The sequence below is a fragment of the Phalangium opilio genome, unplaced genomic scaffold (assembly GCF_054372755.1).
Source record: "Phalangium opilio isolate 3A_F unplaced genomic scaffold, DU_Popi_V2 ptg000048l_1, whole genome shotgun sequence".
Lineage (NCBI taxonomy): Eukaryota > Metazoa > Arthropoda > Arachnida > Opiliones > Phalangiidae > Phalangium > Phalangium opilio.
The window spans coordinates 5,999,584-6,012,765 of record NW_028324170.1 but is presented as its reverse complement, the minus strand read 5'-3'; the positions used below and the strand labels follow the sequence as shown (position 1 = coordinate 6,012,765).

Sequence of the window (13,182 nt, the reverse complement as noted above, 5' to 3'; positions counted from 1 at the left end):
GGAGTGTTGTAACTCTGGTTCTGTAAGAGATACGGTGAAATTCTTCGAGCATGTCATAGACCCAATTTTTGTCTTCACAACGATACTAAATACTTAGCCACGTGCAATTAAGTTCATTAGTTAAAAATAACTGACTTCTTAATTTTCAGCATCAGAACTCTGATTCTATACGAGATACGGACAGATCTTCTGATTTCGTGATAGCCCTAACAAAAACACTAAATACTTGGGGTTACAACAATCAGGGCTCGAGTAATTAAGCAAGTTCCTAATTGATTTATTTGTTTTATAATGTCAGAACTGTGGTTCTAAAAGACATGCATGCGTCGGTAGCTTTATTTCTATCTTTCCGACAAAACTAAATACTTCCAACAATCGGCGAATGACCGACCCCTCTAGAAAGTACCATTAATATAGGATACCTTAGAGACAAGATTTTAGAGTCCAGGTATAAGGAGCCCGAAATAGTTTTCATAACGACACTGTTTCCCTTTCAGCACCTCGCAAGGCAATTCCGCCTTGTATACAGATCTTCATCTGTACTGTTTGTGGATTAATTATAGCGTTGCCTTCTCTTGCATTTGCGAGAACTTCAAATAATATTAAATGATAAAATACAGCTCTCCCTTTTGCTGGCTTTCATTTTACTACAGCTTGGGCTATTATCCTTATAGCGCAGAAATTTCCCAAAAGTTTTCAAAGTTGCGACACATCTTTGGACCAACTATAAATTTTAATTTCCATTTGAATTATTTTGGATTTGAGAGAACTTAACTTTGAACAATTTCTACATATGTCTTTTATTATACGACCGAAATGTTTGTTGAAAATATCATTTTAATTAAAGTCACTAGACTAGACTCCCGTAGAGACAGTGAGAATAATTGTTTGTAATCCAATAATGACTTAAAACTACCACGTGAATCGTGATATAAACCTTACGTCAATTTTGTCTTTGAACGAAAGGTGATTTTAAAATCTCGTGACAGTTTTCAAATTAGACGACACCGCGTTTTTGGGAAACATTGCACGTTATATAGCGCGAACAAGACCTCTTGTCCAAGATACCCTGACCGAATTTAATGGATGACGTTGAGATCCCGGAGGGGGGTGAATAGGGGGAGGGGTAATTACCCAATCAAAGCGTAAATAATTCGCCGGAAAGATTAGCGGAGCCTATAATTAGCCTACGATGAGAGTTCGGCCCATTCGATATTTATTTGCCCATACCAATATATGGTGCTGGCATCTACGTAGCGCCAAGCCCGCGTTCAGAGTGGCTTTTCTATCCGAGTTCAGCCTAGATAATTAATGTCTTCTACAATCAGGGGATTTTCTATATTATATACAGTTTTCAGACTTGGAGGATTGGTACTATTTACATCAATAGGCCAGGCTATTTGTCGGACATGGTGCAGGTCCAAGTAGCCTCGGCTCCTGGTGTAATAATCTCATTGAAGGGCCAGCAAAAAATGTCAAATTGTGGAAAGTCTTTTTGTTATTATTTACTCATTTCTAAATATATCGTGAATGCAGACATAATGGGTATTTCGCTCCTCCGAATAGCTAGTCCACGCTGTATCCTGGTTGCTTGGTAGTTTTAGGTCCTTCTCTAAATTTCGCGTCTCTTTGGTTATTGGGCGCTGGAGCGGGATCAACTTATAGGATAAATGGCCAACGGTTATCCTCTTATCCGCTTTTGGGTTCTTACATGTCGCCAATATTATATTTAGTCTAGGACATCCCTATGCAGGGTTCCAAGAAGATATGGTTAACCCACAAATTATTTTGTATATCACTAGTGCAGCTATAGGGAATGTTCAACGCCAATAGCCATAAAGTCGTCTGCAGGATAAAAATAGTAAACAAATCGGCTGAAACGTACTAAAGTTATTCTTACATTTCCGGTCGCCATTTTTCAAGATGGCTGCCGATTTTAAAAACCTATCTTAGTGGGTAACGTCCATGCGAAACTAGTTTCAGCTACCTATATTCAAAGTGATTTTATCTGGCCGTTGATTATCAGACAAGTCAGCCAAGCCGTCAATCAGTCAGTCAGGACTTTTACTTATGGGCTGAAGTCAGTCGATTTCATTCAGATTTTTTTCTTCTAATATAATCGATAGTTGAGTCGTAGAGATTCGTTAACCAGTAATTCAAGGAACCATGGATCTAAAGTCGGTAGGATTTGGATTTTGTCAGTGTATCCGTGGCTATCCGGTACCGAAAGCGCAACAGGGTTCGATCGAGTCTGCATCTTTGCAATACAGAACTGTGTTTTACGGGGAAATTCTTTAAATATGTCATAGCTCTATTTCCCACAAAACTAAATGCTTGAGTCGAAAACTTAAAGCAATCAATCAGGGCTCGAGTAATTAAGCTAATTATCAAAATAATTGCGTTCTCGCCATACCTAGTATTTATTTAACACACCACTTTGAAGTGTCATAACTCTGGCTCTATAGGAGATCCTTTGAGTATGTCTGATAGCCCATTCTTCTCCCCTTTCCAAGGATACTAAGTACTTGGGGTTACAAGAATCGCGTGTCTGGAGAAAATGAGTCTTCATCTTTTACCGATTTAAAGTAAAGACATTCTTTTATTGCTTTTGAAATCCAAGGCCCGAGATAGTCGATCATTTTGTGGTTGAACTTAGACGCCTGTACAAGAATCAACCATTAGGCCATGGTTGGTCGGTTGGTTGCGCCCCTGACCACGCCCACTTAAGATATACAGATACAGATCTAAAGAGTCTTCTTAAGGCTGCCGAACCAGACAAATCCCTTTAGAGATTTACCTTAAAAAATAGGCGAGAAACTTGGTTTTTCTACTGCAACCCAATTCTGAAGTATATTTTTGAGTCGATATTGAAACCACAACTGCGGGGATGAAACGCATTTGGATGACAACGAGTCGACTTTGTGTCCGACAATTGGGACGCTTTGTCGCGTTGCCACCGAATCTTAAATTCTCCCAGTATTTGGACACCCTATTTTTAGCCCTCCAAATTGTTGCGCTCCTTATTGTCGTCCTCACCAAAATGCCTTTCACCTATAGTTTAGTTGTCGTGGCTCCCATTGAAAACGTACCATTGTATCTGAATCTACTTCGGTAGCCATTACAACATTCGATAAGAGAAACACACCCAAACCAACGACGCGGTTCGGGTTTAGGTATCTCAACCGACCGAAGTTGTTAGTTATTTCGTGTTTATTCACTTGTAAAATCAACTAGAAATTCAAGTTGGTATTTCATGTGAAATTTAAACTTATAAAGTTATACGTCTAACTTCTCGATTATCGACTTCTTAGTGTTTGGAAGATCAGGACATTAAGCTTTTAAAAGTTGGCATCGTCGTTCCTTCGTTGGTTGGTTCGATATTACGAGGGGCATCTTCCCCCTGTTATATCACTACTAAATATTGCACAGGTCTGTAGAGAGTGGCTGAGCTATTCGAGTTGACAGTTTTACAACAATGATCTAACCCACAGTGTTTCCCAAACGCTATGTCGCGAGAGTTTCATGACACCACGCACTCGCTCGCTCGTTATTTGACGAATATCGAATCATATAATAGCTAAACCACGCCGTATAGTTTCTCATATATAGGGGGGGGGTTGAAAATGCGTCAAGTCTCTTCCCCCCCTGGCCGTATTCCTTATCCCATAACGGGAACAGGAGGGTTTGGGATGTGGAGGGGAGGGGGGGGGCTCTTAGAGATAAGACGTAGTTTGAGTAGTTCCCCCCAAAGCAAGCTATAGTATCGCTATTATAGCTCTCAGATATGGTATGAACCGAGGGGGTACGCACTGACAACCAACCCGGAAAAGGGGGGGGGGCAGTTTGCGTTGAATGCTGATTACGTACATGGTTCCCGTCTGGTTTACGTAATCAGTAAGTTCAACTCGGTCGGTGAGATATAGACCGTTCCGTTAATTACTTACGTGTAGAGGCTTGTTACATAGCCGATTCGAACTGCCTCTAGCGGTGCTTTTTGGCACGAGGGAAATAACCTAAGAAGGTGACCTCCCACGCCCCTGTGGTGTTTGCTTCTCTTCTGGAATTAATGGAATGGTTTATTAATAGCTGATTCAAGTTGTTGCAAGATTGCCACAATATACCTGAGAATTTTAGAAAACATTTACATCTGGCTTGTATAAAAGTCAGCTAATTCCATGTTGATTAGATACGAATAATGATTCATGTTACTAGTAACTTTTAAACCCTCAATATTTTGACTTTTCTAAATTGGGCAGGGAAAATTACTTTAGACGCTTAGGGAATACTTGAAAAGTCAGGGAATTAAAAACAAAAATGCTTATTTTTCAGAATAGGAGGATTGATGCCATTTACACCAGGAGGCCAAGTTACTTAGCGGACAAAGTGCAGCACCAAGTAGCTTGGCCTACTGATGTAAATGGTATCAATCATCCTAGTCTGAAAAATATGTTTACAACATTTTTATCTTTTCTACTTACAAGTGAAAATTAAAATTGATCAGGGAAAATGCGTGACCTTTAGACGCTCAGGGAAGTCAGTTTAAAATTTTGAAATTGAAAGTACGCATGAATAGTACGTTAATAGTGATTATTTTGGGTGTCGAACCCCTCGAACAGACTGCATCTATTTATGTGTAGCTGGGTTTTATAGCTACACTCATCTAAGATACGCACCTCCCTTCCCCTTCGAACGCAAACGCCATAACAGATTAATAGAAAATGGCTATCGGAGGCATATCCCCCTCAACTCAAAGTGCGCACTCACGAAGACGCAGGCGGCGGATAAATACATGACTAAAATATGAAGAGCAATGCCTGCCTGCCTGCCTGCCCGCGAGTATGCAATTCCCCTGACCTACCAGCAACCTAGTACAAATTTCCACTTCCTCAAAGGGAGAATGAAGTGCTGCATGCAGACGCTTTTACTAGCAATAAAAGTTAACTGTTACTATGAGAAATTTAAGTAAGGTTTTATTAAGTTTAAATACTCCTCCTGGACTCTGTTATACGACCTCGGAAGGGACCCTCTTTGTTTCATATTAAAATTGTGGTAATAATGCTTAAAATCGTAACTGGGTTAATAATAAAAGAAGTATATAATACTTCTCTTCGAGTGAAGTGTACCATGCGACATGATTCCTCCCAACATCCCTTAATATTAACAAGGTTACTAAACCCTCTCCGTCATTACCTCTATTAGCCTTTAACTATTTGCCAAGGCGCATGTGCTTGTGGATTTTTGTCCCACGTCAAGACAATCAAGGTTTGTGGGTTGATTGCTGAGGATTTACTACCAAACAGTTATAGAATTCACCCTAGCACGGTGCGATGCCCATCTGAAGTTTGATGAGCAGGAGAGCAAACAAAAAGGGATCCCTCGCCTGGGAAGAATCATGTTACATAACTAAAGTATTAAGAGGATATTCAGAGTGTCATTCTTCTTCTATTATCCCCTTCGGATTAGGAAAAACATGCGAAGATCAGGTAATTTTAAAATCTGCCAAAAAATATTATTTTTTATAGTATATTACTTTTCTTAAGAAAGATGCTCTTAACCTTATAAACTAGCTTTAGATCCAAAAATGGAGAAAATCAAATTTAGAAAATAACGTAAACCTTTCTTTAAAAGTCGGCTAGCACTTTAAATCTTTCAAAGCTATTTCAAATCGTGGCAACTTTATTATAAAAGTTTATAAAAAAATTATAATGGAGTCTGATAGTATAAAATCGCACTACTAAATATAATTTTTATCAGTAGAATATGTAAATGACTTCATTTTTCCTGTTCAGCTTCCCTTTAACTATTTAATCTTGGATATTAACGATTTTTGTCGGAAGTGTTCCATTCTTTACGATTATAACAAGCAACGCCGAAGAAAAAGAAACTTCCTTTCCCCCCTTTTGTCCCCCTCTCCCTCCCTCCCATTTCCTTCTTGGGAGAAATAAAATACACAAAAAGTGTCTCCATAGAAACCGCAACAGAGTCTAAGCTTATACTCAACGCCATTCATTTTAAATAGAAAAATTATGAAATAAGAATACCAGCACGTGCCACGTCTATAAGCGTTAAAAGCACCCTACCTCGTTTTCTCATGGAGATTAATAAAGTCAATAGCTGCTTGGTGCCATTACTCCACTATATATTTTCACGTGCATTAATAGCACCTACCTTGTTTTCAACTAGACTTTAATACAATCAGAGGCTGCTTTGTGCCATTACTATAACGCCGAGTGATTGTTTTTTAGAGTTAAAGGGACAATGAAGAAATGCGAGAATGAGTTACGCAATGCTCATAATCCATTAGATATCCCTCCGCATTCATTGAAAGTTATATTTTTCGTAATTCAATAAAGCATCTGAATAAGAAATCTTACTGCACCCCCACATTCAAGGGGGGGGGGCAAAAGTACTTTGATATGGTTTGTATTGGAAAAACCCCGAGGGAATAGAAGCACTTTACTAAAGACGGCAACACACGTCTTTCTTGTTCCTTCAGCAAGGTTCGTAGTACACGACCTGCAAAAGCTGAAATGTTTGGAAAAGTCAGCTAAGTTGAAAGCGATATTGTGATAGCAAGCAGCTCCTAACGCCATGGAAACTTATCTATTCTCAAGAAGTGATATCTAGTTTACTAGGGAGAAGGTATACGATGCCTAAGCATTCGCGGGCAATAGTCCCAGTCCCCCTTTCAAAATACAAGGGGAGACGTAAAAGGAGGCCGGGCTATTTCGCCTCTCCTCAGTCGGAAAAGACGTAATTTTCGTCATTCGCGTCGTGATGACGTGAGTTTTCAAGAACCAATAAGATGCTGGTTGTAATTTAGAGGCGGGGATTAACTCCGGACCTACGTTTGGACCGAAGATAAAGCTATAAATGTGGCGAATTTATACCTTCTCCCTAGTAAACTAGATATCGCTTATATAATAAACTACTGAAGATTGTACTTAGTGTTTTCCAAATTAATATTTAGTTTCAAACCTTGTGTGTTTTTCATGGAATTGTGTAGGAAATTTGTGGAAAATTTGATTAGGGAAAACCCTGCGAAAGTCAAACCTAGAATTTTATTCCGAAAATATTTACCAGCGCTGTTCTGAATCCTTTCAGATTCTTCCATAATACCTTCGCTACACTGAGAGAAATTTCTGTAGTTTAAACAGAAGAATTTTACAATATTGAAATGTAAAATATATTAACGGAGTTTATCTGCAGAAATACAAACACAGTAAAATCGTTTTTACTATTTTACGGAAAACATCTGTATATTTCACTTATTGATCTGCTATTTCTAATTCTAACTGTAAAAATTACACATTTGTTTCTGTAATTTCCGATCCTCAGTTTTGAACGGTGAATTCCACAGAAATGTTTTACAGGGTGACTGCTCGATAGGCATTGCAGGCATTTACTGTAAATTTTACAGAAGATATTTTATAGAAGTATCTGTTAATTTTAGTACGAAACTGTGAAAAATACAGCTTTACTTATTTGATTGGTAAAACAGATGCTTTCTGTAAAGTTTGCAAAAATATTACACAGAGTGACTGTTTTTTAGGTATTGCAGATATTTTCTGTACCTTAAGTACTTCATGGTATTATCTGTTAGTTTTAGTCCGAAATTGTGAAAATGACAGATTTACGTATTTGATTGGTAAAACAGATGCCGTTTGTAAATTTTACAGATATTGTGCTACCATGACTCTGTTAACGTTACTAACAAACTGTGAAAACTACAGTATATTGGCGATTAAACAAGCAAAATATGTTCCTTGTATAATTTTCAGATATGTGTGTTACCGGCAACCTGATAATAATGCTTCAAAACTGCAAAAACGAAAAGATATGATTCTTTAATGTTTCATTCACTTTTTCCCGCAAATTTTACGGTATCTATTTTGGGAAAATTACAGTTAAACCCATATAATTGCTACATTAATTTTGACAGACTATTTTTTACAATGGCAAGGTTCTGTAATTTTTAATTGCGCCCGAGCCACTTCTTTAACTATTGAGGAGCTCAAAAATAATCGACCTCTGTTTGACAGTAAAAATACTAGACCCAATTTAGAAATAGCTCCTATCATTTATGGTTTAACTAATATATAATTTTCGAGCTGCAAATCTTCAAATTCCACCTTGTCGGTTTACGTTTAATAAAAGCTTTATGAACGGGTAAAGCTTTTAAATATATCGTCTAAACCCAAAGTTTCGATGATATGCAAATAATTGAAGTAACAGGTGAAAAATTCATAATTTTTTGGTCAATTTAATTTTTTAACTCATCGTGTAGGGGACTAGACTATACATTTTTGGTTCATCAGATGTTTATATTTAGAGTGCATTTTCTATAAGATTTAGTAAATATTCTATAAACTAGTAAATATTTATATTAGCTCATTTGGTGCTGCCAGATAAAAAGTAAGAACTTTATAATGCTAAAAAATAATTGCACGTGGATTCGAGAGAGTTCACCGGCCCCACCTTTAGAATGGAAAATAACCGCAACCCCAGGAGGGGGAAATTCTTTGGAAAAAAAACTAGGAGGCTCCGCTGGGTCAAGAGAGAGAGGCTACAATTTTAAACCCTTTTTTGTCACTTTACTCTGGGCTAGAAAGTTTCCATTGTGCGCGGTCAGGGTCGGTTTCGGGTTTTTTGGACAGGTTCGCAATCTAGCGATAATCTACGGTCTCCACGCGGGTAATGCAGGTGTGGTTCTTAGAGCTAGAAATGAAACGCGACTTACTGAGTATTATATTACCTCGTTTACCAGCGCCCATTAAGTGAGATTCCACAATTTGAACAAGTAAGTTAAATACATTTCAGCATTCTGTATGATAAATGATCTAGTTATAAAAGGTGAATTTTGCTGTTTATTTTTAATAGAAGACAATTGAAAATCCATAAATCGGTTACTTATCTTTGGAGTTAATTAAACAGTTTTTCTTTAAAAATAAGGAGATAAAGCCTAGATCATTTATATATTGAATTTATTATAGAACCAAAACTCAAATTTATGTTTATGTTTGTTTACAGACTATGACTAATATAGAAATACCACCTTGATTATTGCGTCATAACGAGTGCCAACTAAACAAGTAAGCTATACATATTTGCATTGTTTATATTAAAATAGACCCTAATATTGCAACCCCTTGGCCAGATAGGTTTTTCTTTACTTTTTACGGAAATTCAAATGCCGCTTAAAAAATATCAGCCATTATTGCTTTACATTGGCCCTTAAAGGGAGAATGAATAGTCAGAACAGGTCAAGTGAAAGTCTAGGAAGCTGAAACCAAAATTTTTTGTCCGTCTTCAAAATGTCGTCAATGATTACACCTAACAACGAGAATTTTACCGTTCTTTGGATTGTATTTCGTTTTAAATATCGAGTATCCAGAAAAAGCGAGCACAGATAAGGAATTAATCCAAAGGTATAAAATCGTCTTTCTCATATTTTCCAATTATTGTGTATTAAAATCCATGTTAATATAGTTTTTAAAAAGGTAGAAAACCAAAAATATCACATTGAAAACCTGTTTTTCTGCAAGATTTCTCTTTTTTGGCACTCAGAGTTTGTAGTTAAAAGCTGTTGTTAATTTAATATTAATCATTTAATTATTTTTCCTTTAGATGCACCGCGAAGATTAACCCAGAAAATCGCAAAGGGTGTAAGTCCAAAAATTATGTTTTTGATTAAAAAATATTTTCGAGTTTGGCTGGCTTTGAAGGATTTTAAAGTCATTGTAATTTTTAAAGGTTTGGCCTTTACTTTTATTAAAATTTTGCATATATTAAAAAAAAAGTTTTCAATTTATAAAATAATGAATCGTTATCAGAGGGAACTCGTTTTGAAAAATGACTTTTACCGAAATTCACGGAATCAATGAATAAGTTCCCACATCATAGGATATAATCAGGCTACAATCGGTATGTCTTTATTTCTTTGGGTGTAATGTTCTTAGATAAAATTTTTGAATTTTAGAGCCCTACAAGTAATGAAAACAATGTTTCTGCAAATATTGGAGACATTAATCTTGCATCGAATGATGCAAATTGAGTTCCCATGAAAAACAGTGATTTTGATCAGACATTTCTGTGAAATTTACAGGTTCAACACTGAAAAAATCTGTTAAATATATCATATCATCTGTTTAAAGTACTGATATTGAGCGCACCCCGAAAAAGTAATATATACAAATGTTTCTGTAAAAGCAACATATTTTTAACACCAATAAAAATGATGGACTTTACACGGGTTTCTGTAATTATTACACGTTTTAAAAGCTGACATATACAGTTATTTCTGAAAAAACCACAGACATTAGTTTTAGATCAGAACAGTTATTTCTGAGAATTTTACAGATTTTCAAAGCAGATCTATACAGTTACTTCTGTAAAAACCACAGCACTTAATTCCACATCAAAACAGTTATATCTGTATATATTGCAGAGTTTTAAAGCCTATCTACGCAGTTATTTCTGTAAAAACCACAGACCATTATTTCAGATCAAAACAGTTTTTCTGTAAAAATTACAGATTTTCAATACAGGTCAAAACTGTTGCAATCACAGTTGTTTCTGTAAAAACCACAGAATATGGTTACAGTTTTAACTTGTAAAATTGACATAAAAACTTCTGTTTTGGAGACAAACGAATAACCTATAATTATTACAGAACCGTTCTGAAAATCGAAAAAACCATAGTTGCTGTAATTTTTACTGATATTTTCTGGCATCACGTGCTGCCAGAAGTTTTCTGTTTTTTTCACTGAACATATTTTTCTCAGTGTACTCGTCAAATATCGAATGTGCGGCACCGACTTAAGCTGGCCTTAGCATAGGTGGATGTAGTAGGGAGGGGGGTTATCGATTAGGCGCGAGTTTTAAGTATTCGAGGGGTGCAACCCCATTTATTTATTTAGAAATATCTTTTTTTGCTCGGCGAGCTCCGACTTGAGCGAGCTATTCTCAATATATATTTATTTTTCAACTTTTATTTATTTTGTTAGAAAAACGTTTCTCTTTCTTTCCTTCTTGATTTTTTTTCTCCCTCTTCTTCCCAATCGATTTCTGATTGGAGGAGAAACGATATGACGTAAAGGATATTTCGTAATCCGAGGGGGGAGTCACTTTCGCGAGTTTAAATGTTTTGCTCTTTCTCGTAGACTTCTGTGTTAGCGAACGAGTTGCAAGACCCCTCGACCTGCGTTGTAATCTATGAGAATATTCGGCCGCAATCGGAAACAGCGTTTGGGTTTGTCGCCTTTTCAATTATTCACGCCCCCCTCCCAAGACCGATATCTCTTCCCCCCAGCTCAAAATATAGCGACTCTATATTTATGAGCAGAAATAAACTGCGCTCTTAGAAAGGTCAGCTGCATAGCCATAAAATAATATCGGTCAAGCATGTGTATATCGGACTATTTCTTTAAGTGTTACTCCGCCGAACGCCCTACAACTATCTTCTTTTATTAACTATCAAGTAAACCCTTTAAGATTGTGCAAAAACTATTTAAAAATAGTTCAAAATGTCAGGGAAAGTTTGAAGAATTTTAACAAAGTCAGGGAATTAAATTTTTGTATAGATTATTTCTTGGAAATACATTGAAAACTTAATTAATTCTAATTATGGTAAAACTTAATAATAATTAAAACAATTAATGATAGCATAAACAAATGAACAATAATTAGTTATGGGCAAAACTTGGGGATTTAAAAATGGTCCAAAAAGTCGGGGAAAATTTTAAGAATTTTAACAAAGTCAGGGAATTCAATTTTCTTATAAATTATTTCTTGAAAATACATTGAAAACCTTAAAAGTCAACTAGAAATTTGAATCTCAAAATTAATTCAAATTATGGTAAACCTTCATTAAGATATAAACACTAATTAAAATAATTAATGATGGCTTAAACAAATGAACAATAATTACTTATGGGCAAGATAATTCCCATCGAGGCGGTAACCACTTCGTACAATAGAAGACCCCTTTCTATTTTTCCATGCCCAAATTAGGATGATAAGTAATATATACAGCGAAGGTCCCCTCTCTATTCCAAGCAAATTCGATTCCCTTTGCTGTTTATTTATTTACTGTATCAAAATGTAAATATAACGAGGCCGATGTATGCATATTCTTCAAACAAACAAAACCCTTTTTCCTTTTTGCATTTTCATTTAATTATTCCGCTTTCGTTTCCATTATTATTGTTGTTTTAATAAAAGGCGCGACCTCCGCGAGTTTTTCCCCGTTCACTCAAATTGAGTTAATGAAGAAGAAAGTCCAACGCCAAAGTAAATAAATCTCTATTGGTTTTTAGTCTGTTCCCCTAATATTTCTTCATTAACTCGGCCACGTTGAATACTTGTCGTTGTTACAAGGGATAATGAAGCGAGAAAATTATGCACGCTACATACCACATACTGAATCGCCAGGAATTCTGGGAGACGCGTATGAATTCTGTTACATTTAACTCGCTTCCCCAGAGTTGTTAATTCATATTGTTTTATCATTTTTTTTCTTCATTATCCCTTTGATGGTATTGTACAAGCTATCATCGCGTTTCATTACAGTAGCACTTTCTAAATAATTCATTTCTGAATACAGAGCGAGCTTGTAAAAACTCGTCATCACGTGATGCTACTTTTCCCGCCATTTCACCGTCCCCATCCCCAGCGTGTAGGAGCAGGTTGGCTTAGCGTTCTTATTTGTTGTCATATCATAAAATGCTGCTACACCTAGTATTAAAGCCACTATAATACTACCTCACTCCAATAGCTATACCACGCTGTATATATTGTGGGATCTCTAACCCTATATTAGAAAACACTCTTTGAATCATAGTATATTTCCATAAAAAATTGGGTTTTTCTATGATAAGTTCTATTGGTTGTAAGCTTGTTGTATATTTGCACGGGTATGTTTCCCTTTGCACGCTCTACCTCGCGCTAGAGAAGGAAAAGAGAGTATTAAATGTTTAATGGTGTTTGCAGATGTCAGTTTCGCGCGTTTTGCCTGCCTATACTTTTATTACCTTCCCCCCCCCCCCGGTACGTGTGACTCGTCCCAGTTAACCTTTACAACGCTATATTTCCACTGTCATTCTTCCGGTATTTACGGTATTCTCTTTATTAACTGGGATATCTAGGACAGGGATTCGGTTTTTATGTCTCGCGCTATCCAGC

General features: G+C 36.5%; 1 protein-coding gene and 1 long non-coding RNA gene across 8 annotated transcripts in view; both read left to right on the top strand.

Annotated features, from left to right (window-relative positions):
- LOC149673997 (CUGBP Elav-like family member 1) overlaps nt 1–13,182 on the top strand; it is a 110,881-nt gene that overhangs the window by 35,961 nt on the left and 61,738 nt on the right. Inside the window, exon 1 of one of the 3 annotated variants that reach the window (XM_089839829.1) lies at nt 11,234–11,251. The exons of the other annotated variants lie outside the window; for them this stretch is intronic. The gene's annotated coding sequence lies outside the window, so the exon portion shown is untranslated. Of the gene's footprint in view, nt 1–11,233; nt 11,252–13,182 lie in introns of those variants that run through there. 3 annotated transcript variants of the gene reach the window in all.
- Nucleotides 8,266–10,245, top strand: LOC149673998 (uncharacterized). Of its 5 annotated transcripts, XR_016366979.1 has the most exons (6): nt 8,266–8,800; nt 9,031–9,092; nt 9,158–9,428; nt 9,490–9,753; nt 9,834–9,924; nt 9,980–10,245. It is a non-coding gene; the product is annotated as an uncharacterized LOC149673998 (long non-coding RNA). The 5 variants fall into 5 exon arrangements; XR_016366978.1 differs by having other exon boundaries at nt 9,162–9,428; nt 9,834–10,245; XR_016366980.1 differs by having other exon boundaries at nt 9,505–9,753; nt 9,834–10,245.